Below are 24,451 nucleotides of genomic sequence, written 5' to 3' on the forward strand. Positions count from 1 at the left end.
TCCCTTCCCTGTTGTCTGAGGAATGTTAATCAGCCTCTTCTTCTTCCTCTGAATGTTAATCCATCAGGGTAATCCAGCAGGTGTCCTCCCTGGGTCAAAGGAATATGCTTCTCCCAGGATGTGTCCTGGGGCAGTTAATTTTTAAGTTTAACCAAATTCCTACAACACAAGGTGGAGTTGTCACAGAGAAAGGAACCTCCCTTGAGAAAATGCCTCCATGAGATCCAGCTGTAAAGCATTTTCTTAATTAGTGATCAAGTGGGAAGGGCCCAGCCCATTGTGGGTGATGCCATCCCTGGGCTGCTAATCCTGGGCTTTATAAGAAAGCAAGCTGAGCATGCCAGGGGAAGCAATTCAGTAAGCAGCTCCCTTCCTTGGTGTCAGCTCCTGCCTCCAAGTCCCTGTCCTGACTTCCTTTGGTGATGAACAGCAATGTGGAAAGTGTAAGCTGAATAAACCCTTTCCTCTCTAACTTGCTTCTTGATCATGCTGGTTTGTGCAGGAATACAAACCCTGATTAAGACAAACTGGTACTTGAACTGGATTATTCCCGTGACAGCCTGACCATGTTTTGAGAAGGACTGTGGAAGGACTTTGGAACTTTGAGCTAGAAGAGCCATTGGGATGTTAAAAGCTCTGTGGGATGTTCTGTAGGAGCTTGGAAGATAATGTTGAGAACAGTAGCTTATGAAATTTCAGAGAGAAAATTAAAGACTCTTATCAGGGTCATTGCTATCTTGATTGTGAAATTTTGTTAGCTGGGGCTGAAGAATCAGCTGTGATTAACAAGATACCAGAACTACTAAATGGAAACCTTTGAGTTACTGGGACCATTGATACTGGTTAGCTGGAACTAAGAGATTAGCAGTGATTAAGAAGAGATCAGCATCACTAGGGGGAAATCTTTTGGGAAGTGTTTTCTGAGAGCACAGAGAAGCTGTGTTCCAGAGGCAACCATGGATGTACCTTGTATTGGCAGCCATACTTGGTAATGTATAAGAGTCATCCGGGTAGTATTGGTTTTGAAATATGAAGGGGTAGCAGCTGATGCTTGGCACTGTGAGAGGTCAAGAGAGGCCATTGGGGAAGGCATAGCCTCAGTGGCATTTGAAGGCCCAGCTCTGAAGGAGTCATGCAGAGAAGTTGAGGCTTAGCACCATGAAAAGAGCCTAGGAGAGGCTATTTGTGAAAGTGCAGTCCAGTTGCAGCAGACGACAGCAGTGTTTTGGAGATGTCAGTACCATGAGATGACCACCAAGAGCAGCAACAGCAGTGGAGTGTGGGCAGCTGGAGCCTAGAATACAGGATGTGTGCTACAAAGGACAGCTGGAGAAGTGACCCAAGCCCTTAGAGGAGCCCAGAAGTTGTGAGTGGATCCCAGACATTGAACAGTTAGAGTTTGATTTTGCTTTTGATTGTGACTCTGCTGATATTTTTCCCTCTTGAAAGAAGAAAGTATTTTAGTGGAGCCCACAGTTAAGAGACTTTGAATTGTAAAAATATTTTGAATTTCAAAAGAGATTGGATAGTTTAAAGGGATTTAAATTTTAATATGTAAGAATTTGTAAAGACTGTAGAACTTTTAAAGCTATTTAGATCTTGGGTATGACAAGGAAAGCAAGGGTTGAGGCTTAATAGTGATGGGTGTGTGTGCAAACCCTTTCTGAATAAACACTTTCCTCTCCAATTTGCTTCTTGATCATGCTGGTTTGTGCAGGAATACAAACCCTGACAAAGACAATGACCTTGAACTTCTGCTCTTTCCACCCACAATCCCAAGTGCTGAGGACGTGTGCCGCCACACCCAGGTTATTCCATGCTGGTGGGGAACCCAGGTCTTTCTGAATGCTAAGCGATCACTCTGCCAACCATGTTCCATCTCCTTTCCCTGAAATGGGTTATAAACTGGTGTATCTAATAAATGTTTTGTGAGCACCTACTATGTGTCAGGCAACCTTTCTAATACTAAATATGCAGTAACAAGCTGAAATTCCTATACTTTTAACGTTTTTTAAATCTAATATGACCCAAGTATACACATATACAAACACATTTAGAATTTGTAGCAGTCCTCTTGTCTTCAGCTGACAGGTCCCAAGACCCCACCCCCACCCTCTCTAGAGGCTTAAAACCATAATCACTGCTGAATTCCACACTTGATGCACTTTCTTGTGTACACACATGCACAAATGTAAAGGCTTTTTTTTTTTTTTTTTTTGTCCTTGGCAGGTACTGTATCACACTAATGTTTACAGTGAAGGGTGGAGTGGCTATACTAGTCAAAGCTCAATGTTTCTCTTTCTTTCACAAGTTCTTGGATGGACAATCATCCCTATAGTAAATCTTAGAAACCTCAACATTCTTTTTTAATTTTTTGTCTTAATTAAGTCAATAACCTCTACCTGTTTACACATAGAAGTCACTTTACATTTTCTCTCTGACGCCATGTTGTGGAACCACTTAAGTACAAGTATGACATCTCAAGCAGTCAACTTCGTAATTAAAAGGGGTCTAAGTGAATAACAGGTAGGTGGTGTATACGAGTGGAAACGCCAGACAAAAACATCATTGATAGCTCAGGTAGAACAGAGCCATCCTTCATATGATCCAAACCACATTAGAACCCAGATAATGGGCTTGGGAAAATCACTGTATCTCTATTCCTTTTCCCAAGATGTTTACGTAGAATAAATCTTTCTCTTCTCTTTACTATTAATTTCATCTGTAACTGGCTTATTGTGGATGAGTGGTCAAGTTGATGTTAGCAGTGCCAGGACCCTTACCTAAAAACTCCTATAACAGCCTTGTGTTGAGAGATGCATCTAAATTTGTCCCTGTTGTCAGACAGAAGCCCAGCTATTAGTAGGGTTTTGCCTCTTTCAGAGAATTAAGCCTTCTGTTAGAGAACCAATGTGCCACTCAGTGACAAACAGTAGCATATCTGGGTCTCCAGGGCTCACATATGCATAGGTTTTTTACCTGCTCAGGGGGTCTTTCTGTGCACACAGAGCCCAGGCACACACTCAGTAGAGAGTGAGGATATTCATTAGAAGCAAGTGTGCAGTGGACACAGGGACAGAGAGAAGAGAAGCTCACCTTATTCCCCCTGAGAAGCTCTCTCCTCTCTCCTGGACTGACTATGAAAGGGCAGTCAGGAAGAGGAACAGTGTCGAGAAAGTACACAGACTTCTCATTTGCTTTATTGGCATCAAAAAAAAAAAAAAAAAAAAAAAAAAAAAAAAAAAAAAAAAAAAACTGAGAAAGAATCTACCACCTATGATTCTGGCCCTGATTGCAAAACAGTCTGTTGTTTAGTTCTGGGGCTGTGGTTAGCACAATGTCAGGCTGGCCTGCAGTGCAGCCACAGCCAAAGAGAGCAGAGCATCAGAATCTGTGTCAGATGCCTGTTAAAAAGGAAATGGCTATGGAAAGAGATAGCAAAGGCCAATGTGATGGGAGGGAAGAGGGGGTGGAGAGGAAGGGAGCTGGAACAGAAAGGGGGAAGCTGAAGAATGCCATGAAGGAAATGGACAGGCTTTCACACAGAGAGATTGTTGGTCAAAGTGCCTTTCACTACAAAAAGTGTCAAGTAGGTGGTAGGCATGGTCATTGCTGAGCTATTTTTGGGGGGGGAGGGGGAACAGGATGTCCATATGAACTGAGCTCAGTAAACATAGACAAGTACCAAGCCCATGCAGCTCCACCGCCCAGCACAGATTCCAAAGCTACATCTTAGACCCTTAAGACTTAGAGGAAGGAGCTAGTTTCTTAAGTAAGTGAGAGCAGTGCCCGAGGAGGCCAGAAGAGGGTGGAAGATTCCTGGAACTGGAGTTGTAGGTGGTTGTGAGTTCACCAGTATGAGTACTGATTCTCTGCAAAAGCAAGTGTTCTTAACTGCTGAGCCGTCTTTCCAGCCCTAACTGCACAATTACAGATAACGTCTGTCAACATCAAAAGGTGGCACAGCCACTCAGGGCATTTTGCTAGCTGTAGATAGATACACCAGCATCAAGATGACATTAGCATGACCCATTTCGTATCAGAGTAATGATTATAAGAGAAAATTAAAAGGCATTGTATAATATTATCAAGAACGCAGGCAGGCGTGGTTCTTGCTCCATAGGCCTGTACAATGGGTAATTAGATAAACCAGATGAGGTAGTAACAGTTCAGAAAAACCACTGGGAATCTCAAAACTGAGGGTAAACTTCACATGCTCTCAATGCAAAAAAGTAATAAGTAATAAATATGCAATGTCAGATGTGTTAGTCAAGGTGCAAATGTATACATATAACAAAATATCACATACCTCACATAAATATAAACAATAATTTGTTAATTATGATTAATTATTTTTAAAACTAAGTAATCTCTCCTTGTTGGTTTTCCTTTTGATATTTTGATCATACTTGGTCACTTTAAATATTTATATATAATTGTATATTTTTCCCATTTATATTGCTTTTTTATTTTTTTTCTTTGACTATCAAATTCTTTATTTTGTTTTACAGTATTGTCTATTCTCTTTGGAGACAGGCTTTCATGGTGAGACTGAGTAGGGCAATGAGTCAGAGTTGAGACACAGAGACAATGAGAGACAGAGGAACCTGGGGCCTGGCTTTATTGTATTCTCTCTATGGTGGTTTTGATCCCCTTCCCCATGGGCTTTTCAAAAGAATCAACGAAAGAAATACCATAAAGGGAGATCTGGTCAACCATGACTGAAGAAGGAAAATGGGTCACCTTATCCTCATGAATATGCTTCCTGCATCATAAATATTCATAAAGTCACAACACAGAACCCAGTAGGCTACCACATATCCCCTTTTGGACAGTCCACTGTAATCCTCCTCTGAATTGTGCTTTACCTTGTTACTTTTCTGTTTAAATTGTCTGTGTCAGACCTGAAAAGAGGGTTCAGTGATTAAGAGCTCTTGATCTTCTTCCAAAGGACCTGAGTTCATTTCCCAGCCCCACAAATCTGATGTCCACAACCACCTATAATTCTAGTTTCAGGGGATCTGATACTTTATTTTGGTCTCTGTTGGTACAAGTTACATACAACCAACAGATACAATCAACATACACATAAATTTAAATTGATATGTGTTAGTGTGTGTGTGTATCATCTATGTCTTTAGCATGGATCCTTTTCTTTGATAAAACAAGACCCCAAATGAAACCTTTAGCCAGTAATAATTGTAGGTCCCAGGTTAATCTTAGGCTATGTTTCTCTTACCTCAAGCTTCCAAACTAATCTATAAACTAGACTGGAAAAGACAACTTCCATACTCATTCTATGAATTCAAGGCAACCAGATGGTGACCAAGTGTTCAGACATATGAGTCTGTCAGGAAAATTTACATTCAACCATTACTTTTATCCATAAGTCAACACAGCATCATAATGAAAAAGTCAATCCAATATCCAATATCCTGACAAGCTAACAGTGCTAACACTATTCAAAAGTCTAAAATTCAAGAAGAGACAAAGGGAATCTCCTAGCCATAACTCCAGTAAAAGCAAAGCCAAATTATATATAACCAATCGACAGCAGCAAAGAACAAACATTCCCATTCTAAAAGGGAGGGACAGAGACATAGCAAGGGCAGACCAGAATAAAACAAGACTAAAACCAGATGCTGCAGACACCAAACCTTTTAACGCCAGGTAGAGCTCTGAGGCTTGTGACAGCAAACCCAAGGCTCCAGTGGGCTTTGAAAGACTTGTACTTACAGCTACAGCTATACTGCTTGTAAACAGAATTTAAGTGAGATCGCTACAGAGATATCTGTTGTGTTCATGACTTTTTGTATCACTGGCACAAGATATCTGGAAGAATCTACAGAGGAAAGAGGACCTGCCTTAGCCCTCTGTCTCGTTTCATAGTGGGGAAGAAATGATGGTAATAGATATAGCAGAGAGTGGGTCCTGTCCATGGTATTCATCTCTCCAAGCCAAGCAGGAAACACATAGTTCAGGTTGGAACTCAGGTTTGCATATTGCACTCTACCCAATCTTTGGGATCTGCATCTACTAGCCAAGATCCATGTCCAAAAGTTTCAAGTTCAAATACATGGGGAGGGAATATTTCACATCTAAATCATGACATTCCATTATTATTCCCCAATAATTTCTCAGCCGTCTTATGATGAAGAATGCATTTTGTCCAAGCCCTCATAATCTTACGTATCCAAAGTTCAAAGCCCAACTCTCTTCTGAGACACAAGGAAATCTTTAACTATGAGATCTTTATTGAAAACAAAACAAACCAAAAACACATTGCAAACTTTAATATACAATGACACGGATTAAACATTCCTAAATCAAAATAGAAGAGTCTTGTAATTGCAAGGGACCAAAGCAAGACTGAAAGTCAGAGGAGATAGTGTCAAACTCTCTAGTTCTGTGTGACATCATTTGGGCTCCAACTTGTATGTGTTACCTTGTCCCTCAACTCTCCTTCCAGCTATATCTATGGCCTCTCTGTTGGCCTGGCTCCAGTGAGTGCCTAAATCCTATATCCCTGCTATCTATGAGATTTTGTGTTCTCCTTTGTTACTTAGATTTCACCTTTATGGCTTCACACAGAGTTCACTCAGGAGCTTCATGACAGGAATGATCATATTGTATTTCCTGTCTTTCTAGAACTTTGAGCAAGGCCTCCATGACACCATAAATGATTGTAAGCCTGCACAGCCATCAAGCCATAGACAACGATGATTTCTGATGCCTGACAGGCCACAGCTGCATGAGCATCTGGGTGTCTTTGTGACCGAACCTTGGAAAAAGTCTTCACTAGGTGGCTCTTCTCAGGAGACAGCTGCCTTTCATGTGAATTCACACTTTCATATTTGTATTTGTATATTTATGTCTGTGTGCATGTGAACCACAGTGTGGATGTGTCTGTGGAAGCTAAAAGAAAATGTTGGATCCTAAAAACCTGGAATTACAGATGCTTATGAAATGACTACTGGGAATTGACCATGGGTCCTCGAGAAGATCAGCACATGCTTTTGGCTGCAGAGATTTCTGTTGTGCTCCATGGATCTACGTTTTAATGGGCTCAAGCCTTCAGAAGGTGAGATCTGACCTTCAGCACAACTTCCCATGTGTCCCTGTGAGGAGCTCCTCATCCCTCTTTAATCACGGCAATCTCCTCAACCGTCACAGCCTACTGTGGATGGAATTTGTAAATTCACTCATATCCTTTTCAAGGCCAAACGGCCCGTTCTTACATGTTTCTGCTCTACCTACTGTTCTATTTTCAGTATAAATGTCAGGAAAAGTTGTCCACATAGCCTGGGTATTGTGCTGTCTTGAAATGTTCTCCACTGAACAAATTAGCACATTACATTAAAATTCAACCTCAGTCAACTTTTCAGGAACCAGGCAAAGAAATTCAGAGAATGATACATGAGGGTAAAGGGGGCAGTTAAAGGCACACATGAGGATAACAGGGAGTGAGTCCAATCAAAATACCTTGTTTACATATACTAATACATAATGATAAAACCTATTATTGTATTTAATTAATATATGTTGATAAAATTATATATATATATACATATATATATATATACATCTAGATCACAGAGCTAAATGTTAAATATAAGACTCTGAAACTTTCAAAGACATATAGATTATTGTATAAGCAAAATATTAGATACTATGTCTAAAACATGATTGACTGAAAAACTGTAAATTAGTTTCATTTAAGTTGAGAACATTTAACCTTAAAGGGAATACTTTTAAATAAATAAAAATTAAAAACACATATTAAGAAGAACATTGTATTTAGATTTGCATTTCCCTGATGATTAAAGATGTTGAACATTTCTTTAGGTGCTTCTCAGCCATTCAATAGTCCTTTGTTGAGAATTCTTTGTTTAGTTCTGTACCCCATTTTTTAATAGAGTTATTTGATTCTCTGAAGATTCCACCTCACACCAGTCAGAATGGCTAAGATCAAAAACTCAGGTGACAGCAGATGCTGGCAAGGATGTGGAGAAAGAGGAACACTCCTCCATTGTTGGTGGGATTGCAAGCTGGTACAACCACTCTGGAAATCAGTCATAGTATTGGACATAGTACTACCTGAGAACCCAGCTATACCACTCCTGGGCATATACCCAAAAGATGCTCCAACATATAACAAGGACACATGCTCCACTATGTTTATAGCAGCCTTATTTATAATAGCCAGAAGCTGGAAAGAACCCAGATGCCCTTCAACAGAGGAATGGATACAGAAAATGTGGTACATTTACACAATGTAGTATTGCTCAGCTATTAAAAACAATGACTTCATAAAATTCTTAGGCAAAGGGATGGAACTAGAAAATATCATCCTGAGTGAGGTAACCCAATCACAAAAGAAAATATACAACTTGTAAGCAGAACAAGTTACCCAGGCAGAAAGTGTGAACACAATTAATCATTGAGGAAATTCTCATTGACTGCCCAATAAGAGTCTGTGAAGGTTACTTGAGGGCTCTGGAGAGGCAGCTCAAAGGTTAGAGCACTTGCTGTGCAGTCATGAGAACCAGAGTTTAGTTCTCAGCATCCACAAAGCCAGATTCACATCCCATGGACACCCATAACTCCAGTTCCAAGGGATCTGAAGCCCTCTCATGGATTCTGTGAATGTGTGTGTACATGTGCATTTGCAGGCTCAAGTGCACACAAAGAGTAAAAGAAACCATTTAAAAAAAAAAAAAAAAAACCTAAGGTATTAGAGTACCGTCCCCACAACATGACAAAGCTGTGGCAAAACCAAAGCTTCCTAAACCCACATATATTTTAAACACGTGACTTTGTCCTCCCAACTCTAGCACCAGTGTGACTCTGCTCTGTACTTCATGTGTGGCCTTTCAAAGTGCTTCAGTCAATGCCAAAGGCTTGAGAACCAACTATGCAGTTATCTTGTTCTCTTGGCTTCTATGGTGACCAAGAAAAGAGTTTGTCTTCATGGACTTGATAGTTTCCAAAAGAGAAAATAAACCAGCAGAACACATCCCAACCCACAACAGACAAGCTCCTGGCAATGCAGACTCAGGAAGATAAGTGATTGCTTTAAACAAGCAAGTTTAGAGAAGTTGAGTTGCAATGTATACTCAGTTAACCAATAATAACATATAAAGTGTTCTGATAAACTGTAATCAGACTGGAACAAAAAAGTGTAATTGAATCAAGATATGTGTTCAGAAGGCTGCAGAAAGAGGTCAGTGGTTAAGAGCATTTATTGTTCTCATGTTGGAATTCAGATTTGGTTCCCACAGCCAAATGGCATCTCACAGCTGGTTATAACTCCAGTTCCAAATGCCTTCTGCTGATCTTGTTTGACTCCTGTACAAATGTAATATACAAAACCTTATGGAGGCACAAACACATACACATCAAAGTAAGTAAATAAACGATAGAATAATAGATAGGTAGATAGATAGATAGATAGATAGATAGATAGATAGATAGATAGATAGATAGATCAAGCTTAAAAATAAACACATAAACTGAAAGAATGACTTGATCTGTGGTCATGAATAAAATCTCTTAGTTTTTGTTATTGTTACTTTGTTCATCAAATCAGATACCCTTGTATAGTTATGTGATGCAAGAATCTGGAAAAGGGTGAGAGAAAAGAGATCTTACACATAAGGAAGAGGGTGAGATCTTACACATAAGGAAGAGGGTGAGATCTTACACGTAAGGAAAAGGGTGAGATCTTATATATAAGGTACATAACAATGTTGGTGAGATTAGAGATGAAGGAAAAGGACAATTGGAGGCCATCAGTTGTATTAGAAAGTAACGAAAAGGTAACCAGGTGTTTGTTGACTTAACCTGATTGAATTTTGAATTGATTCCGGAGAGGAATGTCAGAGCAAGACACTGCTAATAAAGGTCAGATAAAGTAACTTCACACATCAGCCATCTCAGAAACCCAGAAATCAAAGCAAATATTAATCAAGAGTGATGGGACCTTTGCAGAGCTAAACATACTGACAGGAGACAAACACTACCCAATAGCAGAACAACATGCTTTAGTCATTGTGTGTGTGATATGCACATGCATGTGTATGTGTGTGTACACACCAGACCATATGAGGATGACCACATTATTCCTTTAAGATGAGTTCTCTCACTGGACCTGTAGGCTGTAGCCAGCAGGCTCCACACCCATTCTTCTCTCTCTGTTCCCACGGTGCTGGTGTTAGAGATATGTACAAGCATGCTTGGAATTTTAGAATTATTTTATCATTTTTGTTTATATGTATACATATACATTTGAACGTGCAGAAGCTAGAAAAGAGTATTGGATTCATTGGACAGACAGGTGTGAGCAGCCTAACATGTGTGCTAGAAACCAAACTCAGGTCGTCTGCAGCTAGTACTTCTAACCATCAAATCATCTCTCCATCTCCCCATGGCTAGCTTTTAATGTGAGTACTTAAGATCTGAGCTCAAGCCACCTTCTCTGTCAAATGTTTTTCACTCTTGTGTCACTATTCTGCCAACAAACATCTCATAAAACTGAATGTGGTGGGATAAATCTGTAAACCTGATACTTACGAGGTAGAGGCAGGCAAATCAGAAGTTCAAGGTTATCCTCTGACACATAATGATTTCAGGAATTGTGTGGGTCTGTCTCAAACAAACAAAAATGCTCAGATTAGCTGATTGTGATGTTCCAACACACACACACACACACACACCATTGTGTCTAGCAGAGGTTAAATGTAAGCCTTCAGAAGATCAACTCACCCTGTGCCTAGAGGCAGTGCAGGTGTGACTGCTGTGACAAGTGTTTATCAGTAAGTGGCAGAGAGGACTATGTCTGTGCTCAATGTTCGGGGCCTGTGAACATCTGAATTATTAGCAGCCTAACATTCACTGAAAAAAATGGAAGCCTGAAAGGACCACCATCTTGGCACCATTCAGGTCCCGGAAGGGCTCCCAGGGTGGGGAGCAAGCGAGAGACTAGAAAAACTGTAATTTTAATTTAAGGATATAAACCTTATGTGTTCCTGTTAGCTTCCAAATGATTGACCTACTAAGACCTATTAAGTTTATTAATAATCTGCAGGCCTAGGCTGGGCAGATATTCATCTATTTGAACCCTCTAAACTATCCATTTCTCAGCCATGTCGTCCTTTCCCTTCAATCTGAGTCTCACTCTTGCTTGTTCTGCTTCATGTGTGTTCTCATGGTGCATCCTTTGGTGAACAGCTCATCACAACTCCTCCTGCTCCCTCTGCCTCATGGCCATTTCTTGGTCTTTCCATGTGGTATCCCTACTTCTTCTTCTTATGGTCCTTCTTTTTCCCTCTCCCTGGAACCCCTAGCTGTGATCCAAAACCCAAACTCTGCCCAGTCATAGGATGAATCAGCTCTTTATTAACCAATCAGAGATAATTGGGGAGCACTTTTTATACAACATTGATACAGGAGATGGTTCAATACTCATGCCAAAGTTGATGTCCTTACTATAACCAGATCTCTGGGCACAAAAAATCAGCATCTGAATATACAGTGCACAAAACCAACCCCCAACAAAGAACCGTGGCTGGGACCATAGTCCCCCAGGTACGAGTGAGCCGGAGACCAACAACCTTTTTGTGGGGCCACTAGTGTGGGCCAGGTGAGACACAAGCTCTAGGTGATACTAGACTGGTAGTGCCATGGGTTCTGACAAGGGATGACCACCAGTCAGGTGCCAGGCAGGCCTTGGGGTGCAGACCTTGCCCAAGATGATCCCTATCTGTTGCCATAATGCACGAGCAGGTCATAACACTTTTGAAACCACTTTTGAGATGACTCCTGACACTCAGAGACCTCAGGCACCATGAAAGTTTGCAAGTAGGTAGCAAAGAAATAGAAGAGAAACAGAAACAGAAGGATGTGGGCACAAGGAAAAGAAACAGGACTGGAGACTCAAGGGAAGTAAGGAACAGCATGATGTGAGTAGTGATTCCACCTGGGACCATGGGCTCCTGTCCTGTCCAGCCACTGGAGTCCACATCTGGGTCTGTGGAACCACAGCAGCAGGGGTCTGTTATCACCAAAGGCCAGGCAGATGTACCTGGTCTGGGTTGCCACCCGGAGGCATGTCTGAGGGCTATCCAAAACTGGCCCTTGGGGCATGAGAACAGGAGAGCTTCCCCTGCCCCTAGCCAGCTGTAATACTCAGGAGACTAGTCCCCACCCCTGCACTTTGTAGGAGTTGGGTGAATCAGACCCAAGGGTATAAGTGTGCAGGAAAGCTAGCCTTGCCACTCATCTCCTGCGCAGTGACAACGACAAGGGAGAGATACCCTCTTCTTGTTATCCCTCACCACCTACAGCAGGTGGGAGACCTGGCCAAGGGGTCATGAGAGCTGGAGAGCTGGCCTTGTCCCTTACCTGTTGCAGCACTCAAGAGAGTAGTTCTTGCACCTGCCTGGGCAGTACAGTAGAACTGACCTTGGATGTAGGGGGTTGCCAGTGAGCTGGCCTCAAGGTCATGAGTGCAAGAGCTGGCCCTACCTCTCATCTACTGAGGAGTAGGAGTAGCAACAGCAAGGTAAAAACTCCCTTCCCCCTTTTTGCCAAATTAACAAAATAACAAAATTAGAGATGAAAAGGGAGACATCATAACAGGCACTGAGGAAATCCAGAGAATCATAGGAACATACTTTAAAAATCTGTACCCTAAAAACTAAAAATCCTAAATGAAATGTGTAAATTTCTTATTGTTTATGACCTACCAAGGTTAAATCAAGATCAGATAAACAACTTAAACAAACTCATAACCACTAGTGAATTTGAAGCACTAATTAGAAGTCTGTATCCCTGCCCCCACCAAAAGCCCAAGGCCAGATGATTTTAGCACAGAATTCTACCAGACTTTCACAGAAGAATTAATGCTAATACTACTCAAATTATGCCACAAAATAGAAACAGAAGAAACATTGTCTAAGTCTTTTTATGAAGCCACCATAATCATAATTGGCCCAAGAAAGGAAGATAATTATAGATAAGTTGCCCTTATAAACATAGATGCAAACATTCTCAATAAAATACTTGCAAATCAAATTCAATAACATATCCAAAAGATTATCAATTGTAATCAAGTAGGCTTCATCCCAGAGATGCAGGGATGGTTCTACATACATAAATTGAAAAATGTAATTTACCATATAAACAGACTGAAAGACAAAAGCCACAAGTTTATCTAATTAGATGCAGAAAAGGCCTTTGACAAAATCCAACTTCTTTCATGATAAACGTCTTGCAGAGACTGGGGATACAAGGGACATTCCTCAACATAATAAAGATTATTTACAGCAAGCCTATAGCCAACGTCAACCTAAGTGGAGAGAAACTCAAAATATTCCACTAAAATTAGGAAGAAGAGGTAGATGTCTAGTCTCTCCATAACTACTTTAAATAGTACTTGAAGTCTTAGCTAGAGTAGTAAGAAAACTGATACAAATAGGAAGGGAAGAAGTCAAAATATCTTTATTTACAGATGATTATATTGTATATATAAATGACCCTACAAACTCCACCATGACACCTCAATAGTTAATAAACACTGTCAGCAAAGTAAGGAGATATAAATTAACACGCAAACCATCAGTATCCTCCCTATATACAAATGGACTGAGAAAGAAACAATACTTGTCACAATAGCCTTTTCTGTGGAAACTAACCAACCAAGTGCAAGACTTATACAATGAAAACTTTTTAGGATACCAAGGGTTAAAAACTGCAGATATCATAAGATAGAAAGCTCTCCCATGCTCATGGATTCATAGAATTCTTTATGGCCATCCTACCAAAGCAATCTGCAGAGTCAATGCAATCCCCATCAAAATTCTCACACAATTATTTACAGAAATTGAACAGGCAATTTTCAGCTTCATAAGGAAACAAACAAACAAATAAAAATCCAGGATTGGTAAAACAAACCTAAACAATAAAACATGGAGGTATCACTATCCCCAATCTTAAGTTGTATTACAGAGATAAAGTAATAAAAACATCATGGTATTGGCATGAAAGCAGACACAATGATTCTGTGAGAGAAACAGATCGGAACTGCTACTGGCATCCTAAAAGATCCACTCATCCTGAAGAGATATCCAATCAGGTAAAGCTGGGTCCTTTACTTCATCATAGAGAAAAATCGGCCCAAACCAGTATGAAGCAGAACTAGAATTTATTAAAGGGTATTTAAAAATAGACCTTAAGAACCAGTGCTAATAGAAAAAGTGGTTCTCAGGAAGAACAGCAAGCAAGGCAGAACTCTCCTTTGGGAACCACAAAAAGACATTATATTCAGGAGTTGTGCTTTGCAGGCAGTCCTAGTGGTGATTGTTCACAGGATGTTAGAAGCTGTGGGAATTTCATTGCTCCGTGGTTTGTAAAGGACTAATCCCTCCTCTACCTCTATTTACCTTTTTGATACCTGAGACAATATGGTGGCTCCAGAGATATGTTGTATACAACTACAGTTAGATAAAATGAAAAACAGGGTGTTTTTTTTTTTAAATCAGGAACCATGAAAACAGTGTCTTTTTACTGTAAATGAGGTTTCTGGAAAGATTCTTAGAAAATTACAGGTTTATATCTGGGAAGGAAGAAGAGCATTAAGCCAATGTTAATTGTGTTATAGATCCTGATTTTCAGCTAGTGAAATAAATGCATGCTTCAGTCAGACTGCAGAGTGAGAACCCCTTCTCTTCCCAAGCCCCTATTAGCTCTCTAACCTGCTTCAGAACAATAAATGTAACCCACAAAATGCTTACAGAAAGAAACTAACATTTCCCCTATACAACAGATCTATCCACGATGATGGAATATGATGTGGTCAACTGACCAAAATCAGAATCCACTCCACAGAGAAAGAGGCATCAGAAAGCTGGAAATACTGCGGCTTAAGTAGTGGATGGAGGAATAACAGTTTCCTTCCTCACAAACACTTAACCTGATGCAGGCAAACAGATGAGGAAGGCAGGCAAGTATTAGGGGGACTGGTCTTCCAAGGATGAAGGGTATAGAAGCTTTAAAATGCATCTTTCATAGTGTCTAATGTTTTATAGTTTTAGTCTTAAGTTAAATAAAAATCCAAAACTGTTTGTAGACAGAGGGCTGTGCAGTTGGGGGGTGGGGGGGATGAAGAGTGGGGAGGAATGAGGGAAGAACCCAGAGGGAGACAGGAAATGGAGGTTTCAGTCATCATGCTACTAGTCTCGGTTATATGAACGTCTTGTCCTAGCTTTAATTCTGTCGGTCTGATAAATAATGATGAAAGAAGCTTTGAAGGCCCATCCAGCTCAGGGTCTCAGATCACAGCCCATCATTCGGGTAAGTCAAGGCAGCAACCTGAAGCAGCCAGTGGCATGTCCACAGTCAAGAGAAGAGAGAGAGTGTGAGTGCATGCTTGTGTGCTCACTTGTGCTCAGCCCCTTCTCTACATTTACACAGTCCAGGACACAAACACAGGCAGTGGTGCCACTCACAATGGGTGAATATTTCCTATTTTAGTGAGCACAATCCTGAGAACGCCCCACTGATAAGCCCACAAACCGATCCTGTCTAGACAACTTTTAGTGAGACTCTCTTCCCAAGTGATTATAGGTTGGCTCAAGTTGACAATTAAAACTGATCATCAAGGTATAGAGAGATGGCTCAGTGGTTAAAAACGCTAATTGTTCTTCCAGAAGACCCAGGCTTGGTCTCCAGAACCCACAGAGAGTGAACAGCTAGCTCCAATTCCAATTCCAGAGGATCCGATGCCATCTTCTGACCTCCATGAGCACTGCATGTTTTTGATACAGACATGTATGGAGGCAAAATATCCACCCACACAAAATAAACGTAAATAAAATCTTAATTTAAAAAAACCTAACCATCACACATTGTCCAGATAGAGATTATGTTTTAAATCAACATTACTTTGATGTATTAATGCTCCAGATGTTTGAGTTATGTCTTTGAGGGTGGACTGTAGTAATTCTTTCTTCAAAGACATCCTTGGTGATTCTAATGCCAGCCACTGTAGGTCTGGCAGGGAGGACCCTGAGCTGAGGGAATTCTCTCCTCTCTGTGTGCATGGATGTCAGGCACTTCTTCCTCAGCAGTGGTTTCTTGATAAACAACCCATCAGAAATCCCTCTGTCTAGTAATATGCGGACTTTCCTCTACACACAATGCATTGGAATAAACACAGTTGTCACAAAAAAATTAAAATCCATATTCTTTTTATATATTTAATCCCAACTGCAGTTTCCTTTCCCTCCACTCCTCCCAGTCCCCTGACACATACACCTCTCTGTTCCTTCAGATCTACTCCTTCATTTCCCTTCAGCAAAGACCAGGCCTTCCTGGGATATTTCAAGGCATTCCAAGTTACAATAAGACTAGACACAAACCCTCATATCAAGACTGGATGAGATAAGCAATCCAGTGGGAGGAAAAGGATCCCAAAAGCAGGCAAAAGAGTCAGAGACACCCCCACTTCCACTATTAGGAATCTCACAAGAACACCAAGCTACACGACCATAAGGTATATATAGAGATCAATATAGGCTCTATGACCGCTGCTTCAGTCTCTGTGAACCACTATGGGCCTTGATTAGTTGATTCACTGTGTTCTCATGGTGTCCTCAACCCAGGGTTGGAAGCAGTACTGCTCTTGCAGAGGACCTACATGCGGTTCCCAGCACCAGCATTGGGCATCTCCCAACTGTCCATATCCCAAGCTCCAGAACATTCAATATCCTTTTCTGGTCTCTGTGGCTACCTCTATCCTTACACACATACCCCCACACAGATACTCCAGAATTCATAAAATTAAAAATAGATCTTAAAGAAATCATCAAGCTGTTAAATTCCTATTCTATTAGCAGTGATTGGTGAATAGTCAATCTTCAGTATAACTTCTCTAGAGGCTACAGCTTTCTACAAAGCATATTTTACCAGATCCACCCAGAACATACCTGCATCTGCTCAAGACAGCCAATTGCACTGTCTATGGGATCCATCTCAAAGCACTTACTCTTCAAAGCAGCTGTGTTTGCACTCTGGATTTAATTCCATTCTGAAACTATTTCGTCCACATTGAAACACTCCTTCCTTGGAGAGGACATTCAGGAGACTCAGGAAGTAAACAAAACTCATAAGGTCAGAAAGCTCCTGAAATTTATAAGTCCCATCCCCAAGTTTATAAAAACAGTAGACAACTGCTAGGGATAGGACATCCCCTGACAGCTGCCTGCAGGTTGTGCGGCGGGGCTCTAAGGATACAGTTTTTATGATCATCACCCACGCTGGGTGGGATGATTAGTGACATCACCCACGCTGGGTGGGATGATTAGTGACATCACCCATGCTGGATTGGGATGCTTAGTGACATCACCCATGCTGGATTGGGATGCTTAGTGACATCACCCATGCTGGGTTGCTTAGTGACACAGCTATCTGTGTTATCCATGCTGAGTGACCCTTCACCTATCTTTTAAATCACACTAATAAACTCACTGGTTCCTCAAGCTAGATTTAAGTGGAATCTTCTCTTTGATTTGTCATCTGGACTGAATAGACATTTGTTCACATCTCCCCAGGAAAGTCATACAACAACCACCTAACACATTTTTATGTAGTTTAGTTGCATAAAAAACATTCTTCAATATATTATGCAACAAAATTTTGACTAAGAAAATCTACAAAATTCTCACATGGATATATAGAGTAATGTCAAGTTCAAGGTTTTTTTTGTTGTTGTTGTTGGTTTTTTTTTTTTTTTTTTTTTTTTTACAATTCCAAGCTCATACTTAAACATCCTGGAACTACTTGCTATTTTATTTCATGTTTTATAATTTCACCAGCAATCAAGAAGGGTCACTGACATAGTGCAGTGATATTCATTGGAAGTCATAGAGTCTCATAACTGTTTATATAACTTACACGGGTAAAGTGTGGTCACAGACTTATACCCTGAACATCTAAACGCTGCCTGTGCTCAGCCACAGCATGGCTAGCATGCTCAAAGTGGCAGTAGTGAGTGACAATGCTGCAGTGACAGACACCATGCAGGAGCAGCTACAGTGGGACGTGAGCTTCCTGGTGACTGCCCAGCATTTTGCACAGCTGTGATGCTCGTACTCTGGAGAAGCACAGCCTCAGGGGCTCCGTCCCAGGATTGCTTCTGGCTATGCTGTGCCTTCTCATGTGTCATACTGTGTTCCTCATATATCTGGCATGGTGTGATTGGGCATGGGGAGACCTCACTGCCTCTAGCCTAATGTGATTCCTTCCTGGTTGATAGCCTACTGTGTTGGGCAAACCTCCTGCAGATCAACATGAAGATGAACTGTCATGAGATAATGCTGTTTGCATGAATTAATGATTTTATAGAATTCCTGATTTGATCTAAATAATTTTAAGAAGTTAGAGTAGTTGATAGAAAGTTAAGGAGATGGTTTAACTTGTTTTGTTATGAAGTTATAATAAAGTTAGAATTAAAAACAGAATGTGCCCCTCCCTTATAGAATAGTTGGAACTGCCTAGGTTAGTAAAGAGGTACACATGGAGGGACCCATGGCTCTAGTCACATATGTAGCAGAGGATGGCCTTATCTGACACCAATGGGAGGGGACACCCTTGGTCCTGTGAAGACTTGATGCCTCAGTGTAGGGGAATGCTAGGGCAGTGAGGTGGGAGTGAGTGGGTGGGTCGGGGAGCACCCTCATAGAAGCAGGGGGAGGGTGGATGGAATAGGGGGGTTGCAGAGGGGAAACCAGGAAGGGGGAATAACATTTGAAATGTGAATAAATAAAATAACTCATATAAAAAGAAAAGAAAGAAAGGTAAAGAAAAGAGAAGAAAATGAAAGAGAAAAAAAGAAAAGAAAAGGAGGGCAGTGAGCTTTCATGCATTACAACCATGGAATTGTACTTGGAAGAGACAAATAGGCTTGGGACAAGTTAATAACCAAAAAAAACATTCATTCTAGGTTGCCGCTGAGTTCCTGGGTCTTGTGATCTAGGGATGTGACCACAGGTTTCAGTGTGCACCGTGAAAAGACAGGGTTATGAGAAAAGAGTAAGCAGTCCTGTTGTGAAAATAAGAACGAAGAACAGATGATTCGCCAGTTTAGCCAAACAGGACTTCACAAGTAAGATGTAACGTAGATGATGATCTGCTTCTTGGTAAATACAAATTGTTGTCAGCTATAAATAGAGAAAAACTTGCTTCTGTAGCTTGGCATGTTAAACTTTATTAATCAATATCAGAAGAATTATTGCTTTGGGGCTATATTGAACTTGTGGAGAGAAAGATGGGAAATATTTAGTTAGGTATAAGTTTCAAAAGACAAATACATAATCAATCACCCTGCTATAATTTTCTTTTGTGTAATGATTTTAATCTTTTTTTAAAAAATATGTTTTTGTGGTGATTGTTTTTAGAGGCTATGTAACTTGTGGTTATGAGGTAAACTTTTTATTATATAGACAACTTTGTCTTAGATGATATAAAAGGCTAAAAAAAGAGCTGGTTTGAGTGTGCTCCATCCACCAAATATGTACATGTGTATATTTGTATATGTGAAGTTTGTTGGAGCATGTTCACTGTCGTTTGTTCCATCTGTTCAACATGTCTGTCTGCATGCATGTATATGTATGAAGTTGTTGGAACTCGACTTACTTCATCCACTCAGTGTGTGTGTGTGTGTGTGTGTGTGTGTGTGTGTGTGTGTGTGTCTTCCTCCCTTTCTCTTTCCCTTCTTGTTGGCTCCCAACGAATTTAAAGAGTTCAGAGAGTTTCTCAGTGATCACAGGGAGTGCCAGCTCCAGTGAATCAAACTTTATTCCCTCAGAGAAAAGTCTATTGAGTGATCAATCACCAACTCAGTCCTCCTCAATTTACCCTGTAGGGTTGAATCTGGCCTTCAACGCTGCAGCTAGAACTTACTAGCTGACACTGACACATAGAAATAACCATACTGGTAAGTAAGGCAATGAAGGAACTGAAAATTAAGGTCTCTAGTCCATAAGGAACTTGGGACAAAAGAGCCGAGCGTTTTCATGTGCAAGGTACCATGCGGAACATAGAGATAATGAAGGGATTGCTGTGACCCATTTTGACTCACAAGCATGGTGTCGGGAGTGAGGGGCATCTGTTCTCATCACTTTTAGAGTCAGAAAGCAGAGTACTGCCTGGGCTTAGGGACAGGCTTTCAACCCTCAAGTGCAATGGCTTGCAGCATAAGCCTGGCCACCTGAGTCTGATCTCCAAAGGCCACATAAAGATAAAAGTACAGTATAATCCTGACAAGGTTGGCCTCTGACATTCATACATGCATTGCAACACATATGTTCATTCGCGCACACCATGCAGACATATATAAAGTATATTCTGAAGGGGCTTTAACAACCCCAAGCAGAGCAAACAGGCCTTTGAAAGGCCTTGACCTTCCTCCATTCCTATTCCTTGCTAAAAACAAAACAAAATATTAGATTGCATACCTAAAGCTAACCACCAAGGTCCATTCTCTTGGTGGCTACTTCCACTCAAGGTCACTTGCTCCTCCTGAGGGTAACCACCAAGGTCTAGCTATCAAAGTATTGGAGTCCAGCAATCAAAGACCTGATGGAAACACACAGCTGCATCTTAGCCCATTCTAACCCAGACACTCACCTTTTCCTCTTGAAAATCACACCTATAAGGTCATTTGTGGCTGGTTTTCTTCCTGAATCAGTCACTTACAGAAGGCTCTCTCTGTGAAAATAGGTGCCTAATTTGGGGTCCTGGAGAGAGCACCCACTGTGGGTGGGTCCCTTCATATTTTTCAGTTATTCACTTCTTCACAAGGTCCACAGGATTCCACAACCTTCCAGAACAATACCACCAACTAGGAATCAAGTGTTCAAAAACTCAGCCAACCCATGGAAGATAGTTCATATTTAAATCCTAGTACTGAGGTTTCATTTAACTGACGCGCTGCATTCTACATTTCCTGTGAGGTAAGGAAGACTTAGATTGACTGGGAAACTGTTACAGGCAGTGACACTGACAAAAGAAATGTAAGGTCAACTTTGAAGCAACTTCTGCTCTAGTTCCCAATCTTCACAGGCAATCTAAACAAGCTTATACTTTAAAAGTAAGTTATTTTTGGAAGAACTTAGTAGCTTAGGTGATCTCTCACTCGGTAAAATGCTTACCTTGCAAGCATGAGGGCCTGAGTTCAATCCTCAGGACCAGTGCTAAAGACACAAATCCAGGAATGATGGTTTGCCCTCATGATCCTGATGGTGGGAGGCTGAACCCTGCCCCTCACTGGCCAGCCAGCCTAGCCGACCTGGAATACTCGCTGCATTCTAGGTTAGTGGGAAACCATCTCAAAGCATAAAGTGGGTGGCATGTTAGGAACAGCAATCTATTGATCCTTTGGCTTACACACACACACACACACAAACACACACACAGAGGCATACATGCACACGCACATACACAGAGGGAGAGAGACATAAAGACTCTGAGAGACAGAGACAGAGAGAGAGACAGGGAGACAGAGAGACACACACAGAGAATTTATCCCTTACAGAAAATGAAAGTGACATAAAGCTAGTAAATCAAACAAAGCATTTAATTTTTAATGTCTTTACTTATTAGAATGACAAAATTATTTTTTAAAAATGTAATAGGGATTTTTGCAGTTTGCATGAGAATGTCCCCCGTAGGCTAATGTATCTGAACATTTGGTTCCCGGTTGGAGGAACTGTTTGAAGAGGTTATTGAGCCTTTAGGAGGTGGAGCCATGTGGAGGCAGTATGTCACTAGGTGAGGGCTTTAAGAGTTTATGATCTCACTCCACTTCCTATTGTCTTTGCTTCCCCCACGTGGATGAAAATCTGACTCAGCAGCCACCTGCTCTGCTGCCGTGTCTAGTTCTGCCTGCTGCCATGCCTTTCTCTCCATGATGGACTCGATCCTCTGGAACCATCAGTAAAAACAAAGCCTTCCTGCTTTAAGTGACTTTTAGTCCTGGCATTTTATCCTAGAAACAGAAAAGGGAGGTTATAAAACTGGGCTGGAGAAAGAGCTCAGCCATTAAGAGTCCTTGCTGCTGATCCAGAGAACCCACAGCAGGTAGCTCACAGCTGCCTGTAAGTCTGGCTTCAGGGGATTCCATTGCCTTTTGTGACCTCCAAGGATACACGCACACTCGCGAGCGCGCACACACACACATGAATGCTCAGAGAGGGAGAGAGAGAGAGACACAGAGAGAGAGAGAGAGTTCAAAAACAAACACATATTTTAAAAAAATTAAACACTTTTGTTTTACCCAAAACAAAATTTTTAAATAGAACAGGCTGGTAAGACTGCTTCCTTTTCCCATGTTTTGTGTCTTGCTGTCCAGGACTGGTGGCATAGCTTTGAAAACAGAGCTCTCTGTGGTTGGCATTCATCAGAATGAAGTGAAATCCAAGCTCTGACACTCACTAATAGGGGAAACATTCAACTCTTTCCAGAGTAAGCCATAAAACTAAAAGTCTCTAACAATATGGGCCTAGGAGACAGAGTTTGATTAAGGTTTGCCTTGCAGGTATGGGGACCAGACTCTGATCCCCAGATGCCACATAAAAAGCTAGGGGTAACAGCACTTATACTCCCAGGGCTGGGGAGGCAGAGACAGGTAGATTATTTGGGATCCCTGGTTAGGAGCTAGTCTAACCTAAGTAGCAAGCTCCCACCCAATGAGAGATCCTGTTTCAGAGGAAGTGGCTGAGGTTCCCAGCAGGACACCCTAGGTTTCGAACCTCTAGCTTTCGCATACACAGACACATATGCATTTGCACCAGCCCTCCCCCTTATTAGAAAAGAATCTAAGCTATGACTTCTCTATCATCACTAAATGCTGTGGGAAGGTGGAACTTTGCTTTGTTGACGGTTGATTTGAAAGGTAGGAGCTTGTCTTCTCACTCAGAGAGGGCTTGAAGGGCCGCCGGGTGACTCTGGTCTATGAATACACTGCCTTCTTTTTCAGTTCACATTATGGTTTCATAGGGTCCTCAGCTGCTTCATTGCCTAAGGCTATAATGAGACATCACAGTCCACAAAAGATCCACTCCCAATTTTTAAAATGTGGGTTCTGGGGATTGACTCGGGTCCTCAAGCGTGTAAGGCAGGTACTTTGCCAACTGAGCTATCCCCTTAGTTCCCGATGAGCATCCGCAGTGCCCTGCACCAAGGCTCATCCACGTGCACTGCACCAAGCAAGGCACATTGTTCTTCACTTTCCTTCTCAGCATGCTTCTGTGGAAAGCTTTCGACCTCTTTTTTCCCCCCGCAGGGTAAGTTCAAGTGGTAAGCATGGGCCTCAGCAACCACATCCAGGTTCCTTCTCCACAGAGGCATCTGGCTTGTGAGGATGCGGGGCTTCAGTATGTCTTGTTCACACACCTCTCAACACCTCCTTATCAAAGTAGTTAGTGACAAAACACATCTTATCACATATTTTATTGCTATTGGTATTCACTGTCAAGCACGGATGATTAATGGGCCATGAGTAAATCCTATCGATCCCCAAACAGGAGTATTGTGAGGACCAGGGAACAGCCTCTTTTTTTTTTTTTTTTTTTAACCAGGGAGAAGTGTGTCCTCTGATCCTTGCTAAGCAGTTACAGGCTACTAGAGATGTATTTTATGATCACAAAAATTACAACTCCATGTTTTATAAAATAGATGAACAATATATAATTTCAGCCACACGTGCGTGGCAGGGGGGAAAATGTCATCCATTCATCAGTTATGTATGTCATTTCTCAGCATCAGTCCCTTTGACATATGATAGGCAAGTAGCAGATTTTACAGAATGTACAAGCTTCTTTTATTCCAAAAGGAATAACATTTTTTTTACATGACTTCATAGCATTAAAGAAATCTCTTTGGTTGAATGGAGTTTTGCTGGATTCTCTTAAAAACTTATTAGAAATATGTAAAAATATCCTTGTGATGGCTATTCCCAGTTATCTATTTGACTTATCTGCAATGAATTACAATCCAGAAATGGAGGGCACACATGTGATTCAGATCATGAGACTGGAAGACACAGGCTTTTGATCTGGATCTTGAGGCAAAGTGGCCACGAAAAGCTTAGACCCAGGCAAGGTAGCCCATGTCTTTAATCCCAGGAGACAGAGGCGAGCAGATCTCTGAGTTCAAGGCCAGCCTGGGTTAGCAAATTCCAAGTAAAGAACAGCTTAGGTCCAAGCATGGTGGTACACACCTTTAATCTAGGCCATACTTTCTGATGGAGACCTACATAAGGACATTGTAAGAAGAAGGAGCTCTCTTCTCTGCCTGCTTGCACTGACTTGCCAGCACATCTGTTGGAACCTACTTCTTAAGGATTCCAGTTTATACAGAAGACCAGCTGAAACACTCAGCCTCCTAAGACAGA

General features: G+C 41.3%; 1 non-coding gene across 1 annotated transcript; it reads left to right on the forward strand.

The window, feature by feature from the left end:
- Nucleotides 1-10,764: 10,764 nt before the first annotated feature.
- Nucleotides 10,765-10,891, forward strand: LOC117720253 (small nucleolar RNA SNORA17). The gene has a single exon (XR_004608277.1). It is a non-coding gene; the product is annotated as a small nucleolar RNA SNORA17 (small nucleolar RNA).
- Nucleotides 10,892-24,451: the final 13,560 nt, after the last annotated feature.

The sequence above is a fragment of the Arvicanthis niloticus genome, chromosome 14 (assembly GCF_011762505.2).
Source record: "Arvicanthis niloticus isolate mArvNil1 chromosome 14, mArvNil1.pat.X, whole genome shotgun sequence".
Classification (NCBI taxonomy): Eukaryota; Metazoa; Chordata; class Mammalia; order Rodentia; family Muridae; genus Arvicanthis; species Arvicanthis niloticus.